This window comes from Triturus cristatus, chromosome 4_2, assembly GCF_964204655.1.
Source record: "Triturus cristatus chromosome 4_2, aTriCri1.1, whole genome shotgun sequence".
Taxonomy (NCBI): Eukaryota; Metazoa; Chordata; class Amphibia; order Caudata; family Salamandridae; genus Triturus; species Triturus cristatus.
Genome location: NC_140586.1, coordinates 150,633,067 through 150,645,166, shown reverse-complemented (window position 1 = coordinate 150,645,166; position 12,100 = coordinate 150,633,067).

Genomic DNA, 12,100 nt, shown 5'->3' with positions numbered 1-12,100 from the left:
ACCCCTATCTAAACTTCGGAAAAATTAAATTACTGATAAGGAGCCTACTCATGAGATAAATATGGCCAACACCGAGGTTTTTTCAGGGGCATCAATTCCCACAGAGGTTGACTACTGGAATAAGTTTGAAACTAAGATAACGGCACTTCTAGACCTGTTGATCCAAAGCTTGTCGACTATTGAAAATAGACTGTCGGACTTTGAAAGAACTATGGTAAATAGTAACATGAAGATGACTACCTGTAATCGAGGGGAGATTAATGTTACTAATAAACACAAGGACAAAATTACAACTGCCTTTACTGTTAACAACCAAAACAGTACGCCATGTATAGGGGGGAGGGGTGGTTACAGCCTAGAGTGGAGGTCACCTCACAGGAAAGGAACTTAGCCCTCACTCATGCTCGAGCAATAAACGTCCCAAGTGGTAGTCAGTTAGGGAGTGAACAACATCATATCCCAAGACTAATAGGAGGGAAGCAAAAATCTCTTGAGGGTGAATTCACAAACCTCCATTTACCTCCTGAAGCCACGCCCTATATGGTAATATTAGCTAATGTTCCTCCATTGTTACCAGGTGTTACTGAACACTGGTCTTCATTGAGGAACAAATCACTCCCCTTTTTGAGGGATAAGACGGGGCTGGACAACACATTGTTTACAGAATTTAAAATGGTACGCAGAATTGGGTGGGTTGGGGAATCTTTTAAGAAACTCCAAGGAGACTGTGTTGTTATATCCTTTAGATCTCCAGGATTAGTGAAATCTATATTGGAAAGGTCTAATACCTGTTCCTTGTCCCAAAGGGGAGTTTCTATTTTACCATTGGGCTTCTTTTATCAGCCATCGAGAGACCTGGGGACTGTTTCAGAAAGGGCGAGATCTAGACAAATTAACCAACATCCTATGCATCCCCCATGGCATCACACAAATCGATACGAGCCACTGAGTGATCTTGGAGATATAGATTGACTGGTCTCAAGTATTACTGGCCCGCAGATATTGGAAAATTCAAATAGCAACTCAGGGGTAGCTTCCGATCCCCTGAATTGCTTGGTGGATTGCCCACAGGTAATTGACCAGGTAGATAGTCCTGACCATCCCCTACCTGAAGCTTGCGTGAAGCATAAAGGGAAAATAAGTAATGTATTATTAAATCATTTTGACGTTGATCCTTGTGGGGGAGTGGTAGTTATACCTACTCAAAATGCACACGTTCTAAGAGTAGCCTCATGGAACATCGCGGGCATTAGAACAAGAATTTTAGATGAGGCTTGGCTATCATATGTCAAGAAGTTTGACATTATTTGTCGCCAAGAAACTTGGAGCATGGATGAGTTGGTTATTGATGGTTTCTGTTCATCTAATACCCAGGCAATTCCATCAGCTGCAGGGAGTGCAATGGGTGGTCTAGTGACCTTAATCTCTGTAGAATATGGGATGATCAAGATCGAGAATATTATGGACTCCCCTTGGTTTCAGATTATCTTGATCTCAAACCTAATTGATGTCCCAATTTTGCTAATTACTTGGTATTATAATATCTTCGCCCCTAATGAATGTGGTGCCATTACTAATTTAAAAGAGGAGCTAAATAAGGCCGTAGCCAAATGTTTTCCTGTTTGTTTAATTTGGTTGGGGGATTTTAATTATACCTTATGTCAGTATAGCTCGCACTTGGTTTGCGGGGTGTTAGATACTGAAAACCAACCTCTCCCACATTTTAAACACTCTACTCAGGGTGAAGTTTTAAATGACATAATCGTGACTAATGATTAATGGTTTGTACTCCACTGAAACAGTATCCAACATACCAGGGAGGGGGTAGGGCAAGTACTATAGATTTTATATTGATTTCTAGGAAATTTTCCCACCTGGTGAACAACTTTGTGGTGGAACCCAACCCCGCTAGTGACCATAACCCCCTGGTTCAGAGTTTGCAAATAAAGGTATCAAAGGGTAAGACTGATTAACTCCACTTAAATTATAACTCTAAGCAGGGGGTGAGATTAAAATGGAGTAAAATAAATCTTGTTGAATTTGAAGAGAATATCATACGATCTAATCTTGATAAGGTCATGATATGTGTGTCCGACGTTTCCAGGCCGGAAGAGGTCATACAAAGCTTTGAAGATATTTGCAAAGATGTGGCTAGTAATCTGACCAGGACTATGAAGAAAAGAGAACAACATGATGTAAAATGGTTTAATGCTGCGTTTAAATCCCTCCATATGGTCCCCCGTTCAGGGGGTTTAATTAAGAAAGCAAGACAATCATATAAATTAGCAATTGGGAAGAGAAAAGATGAGTTAAGAAGCCTTGCATGGGATGACCTGGAGAGAGCTAGTGCCCTTAAGAACTCTAGAGACTTCTGGGAAGTCATAAATCGCCCCCTTTTCACAAATGAGGTTAGGAACATGGAATCATTATTAACTGAAGATGTACGAAAATATTTATTCCTAAGGGTGTATTATTGCAAGACCAAAAAGAAGATATAGCCGTTAATCTCGCAACTGCGAACCAACTGAGTCTGTCCATTACGATTGGTGAGGTCGAAGATGCATTGCTGAAGGGTATTTCCGCAAAAAGCCCCAGGGCCCGATGGTGTCCCATTAGACATGTTTAAAAATAATCCCCCAATATGAGCACCATTGTTGGTGAATGTTTTTAAATCTGTAATAGTGGGCCGCATACCTGATTCATGGAAAGAAGCCGTGGTGGTCCCAATATACAAGAAGGGCAATAGGAATGATCCAATCTGCTATAGGCCTATCTCCCTAATTGACGCAACATGCAAAGTAATGGGGAGGGTGATTCTTGCCCGTCTTGAGTTCTGGGCTAATGAGTCTGGCCTGATATCTAACTCACAATACGGCTTTAGAAAGGGTATGGGTACGAACGAACAATGCCTCAATCTGTCCTTAGTTATGGGTAAGTACATGAAGGCCAAGAAAGGATCGATCTACCTGGCCTTCATGGACTTATCCAGTGCATTTGACACAGTTAATAGGGGGAAGCTGTGGCTACTTATGGAAAAGATGGGCTTTGAGGAGTCACTCATTACCCTTTTACTTAGGATGCATTCATCTACCTCCGTTTCTATAAGTTATGGATCGGGAGGAGAAAAATCTAGATCCATTGCATCCACAGAGCGCGTACGACAGGGATGCATTTTGTCCCCCTTTTTATTTCTTTTATATACAAACGGGGTGGAGAAATTCCTAATAGAGCAGCACTTGGATTATCTGACTGTAGGAGGTAATGCGGTACCTTTGTTATCATACGCGGATGACACCGTACTGCTGACTTTAACGGCTAACAGCCTTCAAAAAGCCTTGATGGCTTTTACTGATTTTATGACGGATTTGGATCTTAAGGTTAATTTTAATAAGTCTTTTATTCTGGTCTGTGGTCCTAAAAATACAAAAACAAGAACATTTGTGGTAAATGGTAGAACAATTGAAAAGGTCCCTTCTTTTACATATTTAGGGAATGTTTTTAATAATAAATTAAAATGGGACAACACGATTGTGACTAGGGCCCAACAGATCAGTAGAACAATAGAGGGCCTGTTTCGTTTTGCGTGCAAATTAGGACATAAGCCAGTGGCAGAAATACTTGTTTTATATCAATCAAAATGCCGGTCAGTCACAACTTATGGGGCGGGAATATGGGGAAGTCAAAAAACCAGCCAATTGCTAATTTTGGAAAACAAATTTATAAAAAGATTGTTAATGGTTCCCATTAGCTCTCCTACCAAATTCTGTCACTCTGAGCTGGGACTGGATTATGTTGAAGACAGAATTAAAATTGCGCCCATGATTCTGTGGGGGAAAGTGTGGTCATCGAAAGAACTATCATTTACTAGAGCAATTATAAGGGACTGTTTAAGTTTAGAAAATGCATCGTCTATTCCCTGGCTCTGTTATGTCAAAAATGCCTTAAGTAAGATTGGCTTAGGCAATTATTTTGAAAACCCCGATGGCATACCAACCAACATTAAAACAATGATTAAAAATGCTTATTATAATGAGCTAGTGGCACCTAACCTGGACGATGAGACTCCATTCCATGGGTCGCCAAATCTTCATCAATTTTATTTATCTTTTAGTACTCACACACATTCCCGCTTCATTTTGACGAGGTTTCGTCTCTGCACATTGCACTTTCTTGTGGCTTTTCCCAATCAGGGGAGTTGGTGTGAGAGACTGACTCCCTGTCCTTGTGATAATCTAGCCGAACAGAGCACAATGCACCTTATGCTGTTTTGCACTATGTATAAAGATATAAGGGCTCGTTTTATTAGGCCCATCCTGAGAGAAATTGCCCCTTGTTCACATCAGGATGGTTTTAATTATTTACGTTCTTTGTCCAATGCTGTCACATGTTGTGCTGTGTTAAATTTTATTAGAACTGTCTTGCGAATCAGAAAAAGATATGAAATGTGATAGGGAAATTGGGAAATAGGGCCTTATGCAATTTTTGATTACTTATTTATTTTTACACCCTTGGATTGATATAAAGAAAATGGTAGCTTATAGAAAACCCTGCTATGAAATTTTCTATGTTGTTTTGGTTAAATTTAGTATGTGCAAAATGTAACATGGAAGATTTTAAGCAATGTTTTACTACTGTAACTTTGTACTTTTATGATTCACAAGAATCGAATAAAGTTTTTCAAACGAAACGACTGCAATGAGATACCCAACCAACCTTTTCTTGTGTTCTCAGCCAAGTTTTGGATGTCATGCTTCAGAGTATTAAAGACTACATCCAATTTCCAACAAATAATGCAACATTGAACAATATCAAGGTAGACTACTATGCTTTGAGAGGCATCCCAGATGTAGTTGGTACCTTTGATGGAACTCACATAGCATTGGTTCCACCTAATGAGCAAGAACATGTTTATAGGAGAAGTAAATATTTTAACTCCATCAATGTTCAAGTTGTTTGCTTATCCAATATCTGCATTTTAAGTGTGTGTGTCAGGTGTCCATGATTTACCTATGACTTGCTAGTGCTACGTAACAGCATCATAGCACAGCAGATGGCAGACCTGGCAGTCCTGAGGAGCTGGCTTATTGGTGAGTTTACCGCAACATTTAATTGAAAATATAATAATATTGTAATTGAAAGCTTATATTGTTTAAAAAAATGAGGTATTGCATTCTTGAATAAATCTTTTACGGCCATTCTTCATACCGTCCTCATAAATGGCTTCTAGCATCTTTGAAACTCATCAACGCCAGGGAAAGTCTGCTTCAATGAGGCACACATCAGAAATAATTAGGGGACATGTTGCATGGACTATTTGGCTCCGGAAGGCATGGTTCTGTTATCTTGATAAGTCTGGTGGACCCTTTTCTGGTTTCTGGTGTGCAGAAATTGCTGTATTGTGTTGTATGTTGCACAACATTGCCCTGCGTGGAAAAAGTTAATTTATACCTGATGATGACTGTCACGCACAACGGCAGTATGAGGTGGAAATGCATTAGCAGAATGACAGTGATGATGATGGCTCTGCACTCTGGCAAGAACTAATTGATAATATCTTTGCATAGTGGTAGGTAAGCAAGATACAGCTATTGGCATTTTTCAACATATATTTCACTCTTGTAAGCATGAAATCTCAGCTAGCTTGTACACCAACTACTGAAAATTCTAAGCTTTATGAATGGGATGCTGATGAAGAAGAAATTAATTTTAATGCAGATAACATTATATTTATGGTGTATAATTAGACATAAAATGTATTAGTTAAACAAAACATTTTCATCATCAATATGACTATGTTTAACCAAATATGTTTTTTAATTGTTTTTAATGCAACTGTAAGAAATTGGTGCGTTACTTGAGTGGATTAAGTAAACACCTCAAGTATTAACCACAATCCTTATCAGGCTGAGCCTCTTAAGTAACTACCTGGACCTGAGCACTGACACTCAACAGAATGGCTTCACGTAGATTCAATGAGTAAATATTAGCAATTGGAGGAAAGGACTCTTGTATCTTGTAGTATCTCTGTAGCTTGGAACAAGAGATCAGCCAAGGAGAGGTGAGCAGGTCAAGTCCTTTTGTGGCTCTTCAGAGGTCACAGGCTGCTGCTTGAGTCTTCTTCAAATTGTTCCACCGGTTGAGGATTATTGTAGATTGTTTTCCTGGACATGACACACTTCTGGCTGGCACAAGCAAGTGTTTTAGAATGATATTTGGGCACACCCTAACCAATGTGGGTTACATTTCCAGCTCTAACCCTACACACTTTCTCCATTTTCTAATTGATACAAGTCTTCATAAACCCTAAGCTTTGTCTCTGGGCTGGGTATGTGAGTGTGGGTAGTGAAGTATGTATAGCCTACACAATGTATAGCAAAAATTAATCTTGAGGGAGGTCATGTACCCACAATAAGCTCTGAGACAGAAGTGTGGCAGAAGTAAAACTGAGTTTTGGGGCAAGGAGTCAGTGGGTACACAAGACGTGTTGTGACATACTGCTCTCACCATTTGAATACGGCACCAACGGTAACATGTAAAACACTAGCAGACTTGGGAAGCAGGTTTAGTGACTGCAGCTGAATTCTGCACTGTGATGTTAACAACAGGCCCACTGTGATTGGTGTCTGTTGGGCTGGGGAAACCAAAGTAGGCTGACAGCTTGGGTGTTAGCTACATCTGCTTGTAACACGTTGGGCCTCTTTGAAGGTAATGAATTCCCTGAACACAGTCCAAAGTCATTCTTCTCATGGGCACAAGACTACCTCCACACTCCCAAGGCCTTTTGTCTCTTACCTACAAGCACATTTTTCACTTGTTCCCACCTAATGAAAAAGAAATGGTAGATCAAAATTCAGATTAATGTCCAGGGACTTCAGGCAGGCAAAAGTAATTTACCCCCAAAGAACAGAGCATATAACTCAATAAATAATAGACAATACAGTTAACTTTTTTTCATTAAATAAATGTAAGAGTATGTTTTTTTGTAAAGCTTCTTCAAAATATAAAATAATATAGTTGAATTGAATTTTGAAATCTACCATACATAATTGATAAATTGTAAATATCATGTGGCCCTTTCAAACTGTGATGACGTGGAATATTTAACTTTATCATGTCCTACTTTTAAATGGCATGCACCCTACATTATAGACAATAAGGTATACTTAAGGAGGACTTTAATGAAAATAAATGTACATTTTAAAACGTGAAGAAGACATTAGCTTTGCATGTTGAATTGGGAGCTAAGAAATGCAGATCCAGGATACAATGCTAGCCATGTAGACAGGCTTGATGGGTTGCAGCAGTTGGTGGCATTTTGTGTGTTATTGGCTGTTCAAAAATGCCATTTTTGTATGGTTACCCATACATTTTACTATTGTATTCTGCTGGTTTATTGCTATTTTTTCCTGCTGTTTTTTGTACTGCTGTCTAGTGCCGAGTGTATGTGTTTTGACACCTAAAAACATTTTGAATTTATGTACCTCTAATGACATATTTAACTTACCACTAAGTTCCTAGTATGTGGTACAAAGTGCAATGAGGGCCTGAGAGTTAAAGGTCACTAGCTGACTACAGCATCCATCGTGCCACCACTAAAGTGACAAAGCAAAGCATATCTTCAGACCTGGCCCTGCAGAGAGGGTGTGCAGTTTTAAAACTGCCAATTTGATCTGAAAATAAAATGAAATGAAATAAAAAACAAATGTATAAAGGACACCAAACTTTAAGGTGTCAAAGCGCTGAGCCAAAAACAGGGAACTACACTAACAAACAGGGAAAGCTCTTAAGGAAAACATTTACAAAGAAAAGAGCCGGGTTTTAAGTTGTTTTCAAAACAAAGAAAAGGATTCCACTTCTAAGAGATGAGCTGGAATTGTGTTACAAAATTTTGCTGCCACGACTAGGAAGGAATGTCCTCCCCATCTAGCTTTGCGAAATCTGGGAACTATCACCTTCCTGCAGACCTGGTAAAATAAATCTTTCACCTTGCTAAAACCTTCCTTTTTAATACTTAATAGTTGCCCCCAACGTAGGCCTTACAAGCCCATAGAGTGGGGTGCATGGGCTTTAAAAGTAGGACATGTGTTTTTTATGTTTCACATCTCCTGACTGTGAAAAAATTCCAAAATCATTGTTTCACTGACGCTAGACATGCTCTCCCACAGGGAAGCACGGAGTTACATCATAGCATCATATAATACTTAACCTCAGCTTAAAAGTAGCTAGAACAATTATTCAAGGACTATTTTTAATGGTAATTTGAAATCCAACTTAGTGGTCATGCCATATTTTATATTACTATTTTGAAAATGCCATTTGTAGAAAGTTGTAATTTTCCTGCCTGATCCAAATGTGCCTTTCTGAGTGTTCACTGTCACCCAGGAGTTGAATGGCTCCCTCATTAGGTGTGAAGTGGCTCCCAGAGCTGAAACAAAGGAAGAGGAGTTGACCTTTCTCTAACAGAGTGGCCATCTGATCTGTGTCAAGGAACTTAATTCACTTCAAAGAATACTTACCCTGTCAAAGGCAGATGTAGCTCAATCTGGTTCTGCCCCTCTATTTTCCTGCTAGCCAGCCAAGCATCTTTCCCAGTGGGAGAGGAGCTTGCATCAGTACAGGTTTTGAGTGATCAGAGGGGAGGGTTTGCTCGTTTTCTTCTCTAGGGTGGGCACAGGAGCTCTACACAGTGAAGGAAAAGTTCTGCCATTTTGACTTTAGGTAGAGAAGGACACTGTGAGATAGTTTTGACCCAAATTGTTACGGAATGTCCAGGGTTTTTCCCCACCTGCATGCTGGCACCGGGCATAAATGTGGCACTGCTAGTATCCTCTTTGGAACACTGCTGGACCAGTGGAAGACAGAAGAAGGAGTGCACCAGTTTTTGTGACCTGTGAGAAGTACCCTAAAGGCTGGACCGGCTCCTACTTGTACCCAGGACCAAGAAGTGAACTTCAATACTCAGTTGGCTGACCTCCTGTAAACTACAAGAATCCCACTTTTTGAAGAGCCCCGCTGACTAGATCCAATTGGACCTGCTATGAACACTGCTGGTGGCTTCTGTTGAAGTGTTCTGACCCCCAAGTGCTATTCCTGAGGTCCTGGATCCTTTGGCTGGCAGTAGAGTGTACTCTTCTTGCCCATAATGCAAAAGCTGGAACGTAGAAACTTTTTGCCAAATTTTTTGTCAGGAAATCCAATGGGAGACTGTTGTTGAGCCGAAGCCTTTGACGTCAAATCTCCAGTCGGATCCATTTTGTTGGTTTGTCCCGCTGACAGAGATCGGACTTCCAGAAGCGTTTCTAAGTCCAAATGTAAAGTTCTTCACCAAGCTTCTTGCTGAGCTGAAGTTGATCACATTGAGGCCTTCCTGGGCATGGATCCTGGACTTTACCCACATAGAACTTTCCCTTCTTCATCGATGACTGCACCGGGACTCTGCTCTTCAGCAACTCACTGCCGTTGAAATCTGACTTGTATCAATCTTGCAGCTCGCCCGGCGATGTCTCTTCAACGACCGTGTGCTCTCCAGAAAAAAAATCCAAGTCCAGAGGTAACTGTTTGACCAGGATCTACCTAGTCCTTGTATCTGAACAACGCTAGTGCGATCAGTTGCCCCAGGTTGGCAGTTTGTGCTTTTTAGCACTAAAATGTTATTGAAATATTAAAAATCCATATCTCTGGTTTCCCTCTTTGTATTTGTGTCATTTTGGTGTCGATTTGGTGTCATTTTATTAATTTACACTTTCTCTATTCAAATAAATTGGAGCGGAATTGGAGTGGAATTGGTTTTAACTGTTTAGATACATCTAAATGCTTTACACATTTTCTTAAGTTAAGTCTGAAGGAGGGAGTGGCAGTGTGATATTGGGGATTGGAAAAGGCAGTCTTGCAATTAAACTTTACAGTTTTCGAAATATAAAAAGTAACAGTATTTCTTTGTTTACCAAAAATGTGTTTTTAAGACAAGGAATATGATGTAAATAACCAAGGAATTGTAGATGAACATGTACAACATTGTATAATAAATTGTATAAACAGTTTATAAATAAAATGACAGCAAAAATAAAGAACTAAGTCAAAGCAATAAGTGTACTTTTGGCTTACATTGAATTGCCTCTGGTCAGCCCATTTAGCTGTTTTGAGCCATTTGTGAAGAAATACAGATCGAGTGGGTATTTGTATTTACTTTTTGTTGATTGTTTCCCCCTTATCCCAGACCTAAAATTGTTTGTGGCAGGGCTACCTTCATTCTTTCTGTGATGCTCTATGTACAGTAGCCAGATTGATAAGTGTACGTAGGTTTCTTTGCTCTGCTTGTCTCCCTTGCTTTATGTGTTCCTTCAATGAAAGATATGCTATTATCGCTTTACAATGGCATTCAGTAATTTTATTAAATAAAATTAATGCAGTCAATTGCAGGTCCTTCTTACCTTTTGTGAATTTTGTTATTGTCGCTAGAATTCAAACCATCCCTTCTAATAGATTCTATGAGTATTTGAAAAAAGGTTAGTACAAACAAATAGCCATGAGTCCATAAGCAAATATGAGACAGACTATGGAGAAAGAGAAATTATTCCTACTCAGAGGAAACATATATTTGTTCACTCTTTTGGTGGTGGTTGTTTTTGTACTGCCCTCAACTTGGCCAGAAGATTGACCCTCCTATGTTCAACTAGAGCAGCCTGAGTTGCTGCCGGGGAGGTGGTGGCAGGTGACTCCATGGGCAACTGTGCTCCCTTTTCCGTGGAGGAGGCTGCTGGATAAGTTGGTGTAAGGTACGCATACTCTTATTCTGCTCCAGTAAGTCATTTTAAGGCCGATTGATTTCAATTTGGGCCTGCAACAGTTTATTCTGGGAACTTCATAGGGCTACTCTCTAGCCCAATTGGTCTTCTTGCTGGAAAGCCGTCCCCATCAGATTTTACCTCATTGTATGAAACAAAGGGGGTGATTAGGATGTCTGCCCGCCATCTTCGCGGTGGGACCGGCCGCCAGATGTGCGCGGTCCCGCACCGCTAATTAGGATGTGACCGCCACCCTGGGGGTCGCATTCTGCATTGTTGACATTGCGGCGGGTGTTGCTGTAAGCTGCACCAGCCGCAATGCCAAAGTGTCATGTTGTGCATTCCCATGCCACCTATGCCACCTTGTGCATGGGAATGGAGGGGAGTGCCATGGGTACCCCCCAAGTGCACCCCCCACCCCAGCAAATCCCTGCCAGCCTTTACATGGCAGCAAAGCCGCCATGGAAAGGCCTTTGAGACCCAGCATCCTAATATGGATGGGGGTGCCTGCTAGGCACCGCCACCATATTGAGGCCCAAGTCCGCCCGGCCGGGAATCGGAACGATTGCCGACCGGCGGAAAAGCGGCGGATGTACTTTGCGTCTGCTGCGATACCCCCGCTATTATAATATGACGGGGGTAAATCAGGTTGGGAAGATAGGCGGATCCTAATGACCACCAAAGTTGGTACTCCCTCAGTCACTTTCCTATAGCTGAACCAGCCCTAATGGTTTTACCTTGGACGTGTGCCCTTTTGTGTGTGGCTACAGATTTTATCTGCCCTGGCTGAACAGCAGTTGAGGATGGTATAGTACAAACTGGGACCAGGACAGGGGTAGCCACAGTTAGTGTGGAGTGGCAACACGGAGTAAGATGGTTATCACTGCAGTGCCCATTCGGGACTCAACCTGGGGTTCTGATTCATGAGTTATTCCAGTGTTGGGAAGGGTTGTGAAAGGTTGGTGTCTCAATGACCCCAATGGGCCTGTCTGATCTTCATGAGTTGGGTATTTCAGCAGAGTGGAGACCTGAGAAGTTAATGTTTAATTTCTCGGTTATGCACCTAATAAAGAAAAAACATTAATATTTTAAAAACGCAAATTATGCACTGTGCACAGTTAAAAGTAAACATTTGAAAACATCAGGTGGTTTAGTTACATCCAAGGTAGAGGGGATGCTAGCCTGAGTTAATCCAAAACAGCTCAGACATAATGTACCTATTTAGCACAATGAAAGTCAACATTATTTACTATACCTTTCATCAATTCCAAGCAACCCTAACTTTTGTGCCCTTTACACTTTTTTAAACTTTGGTA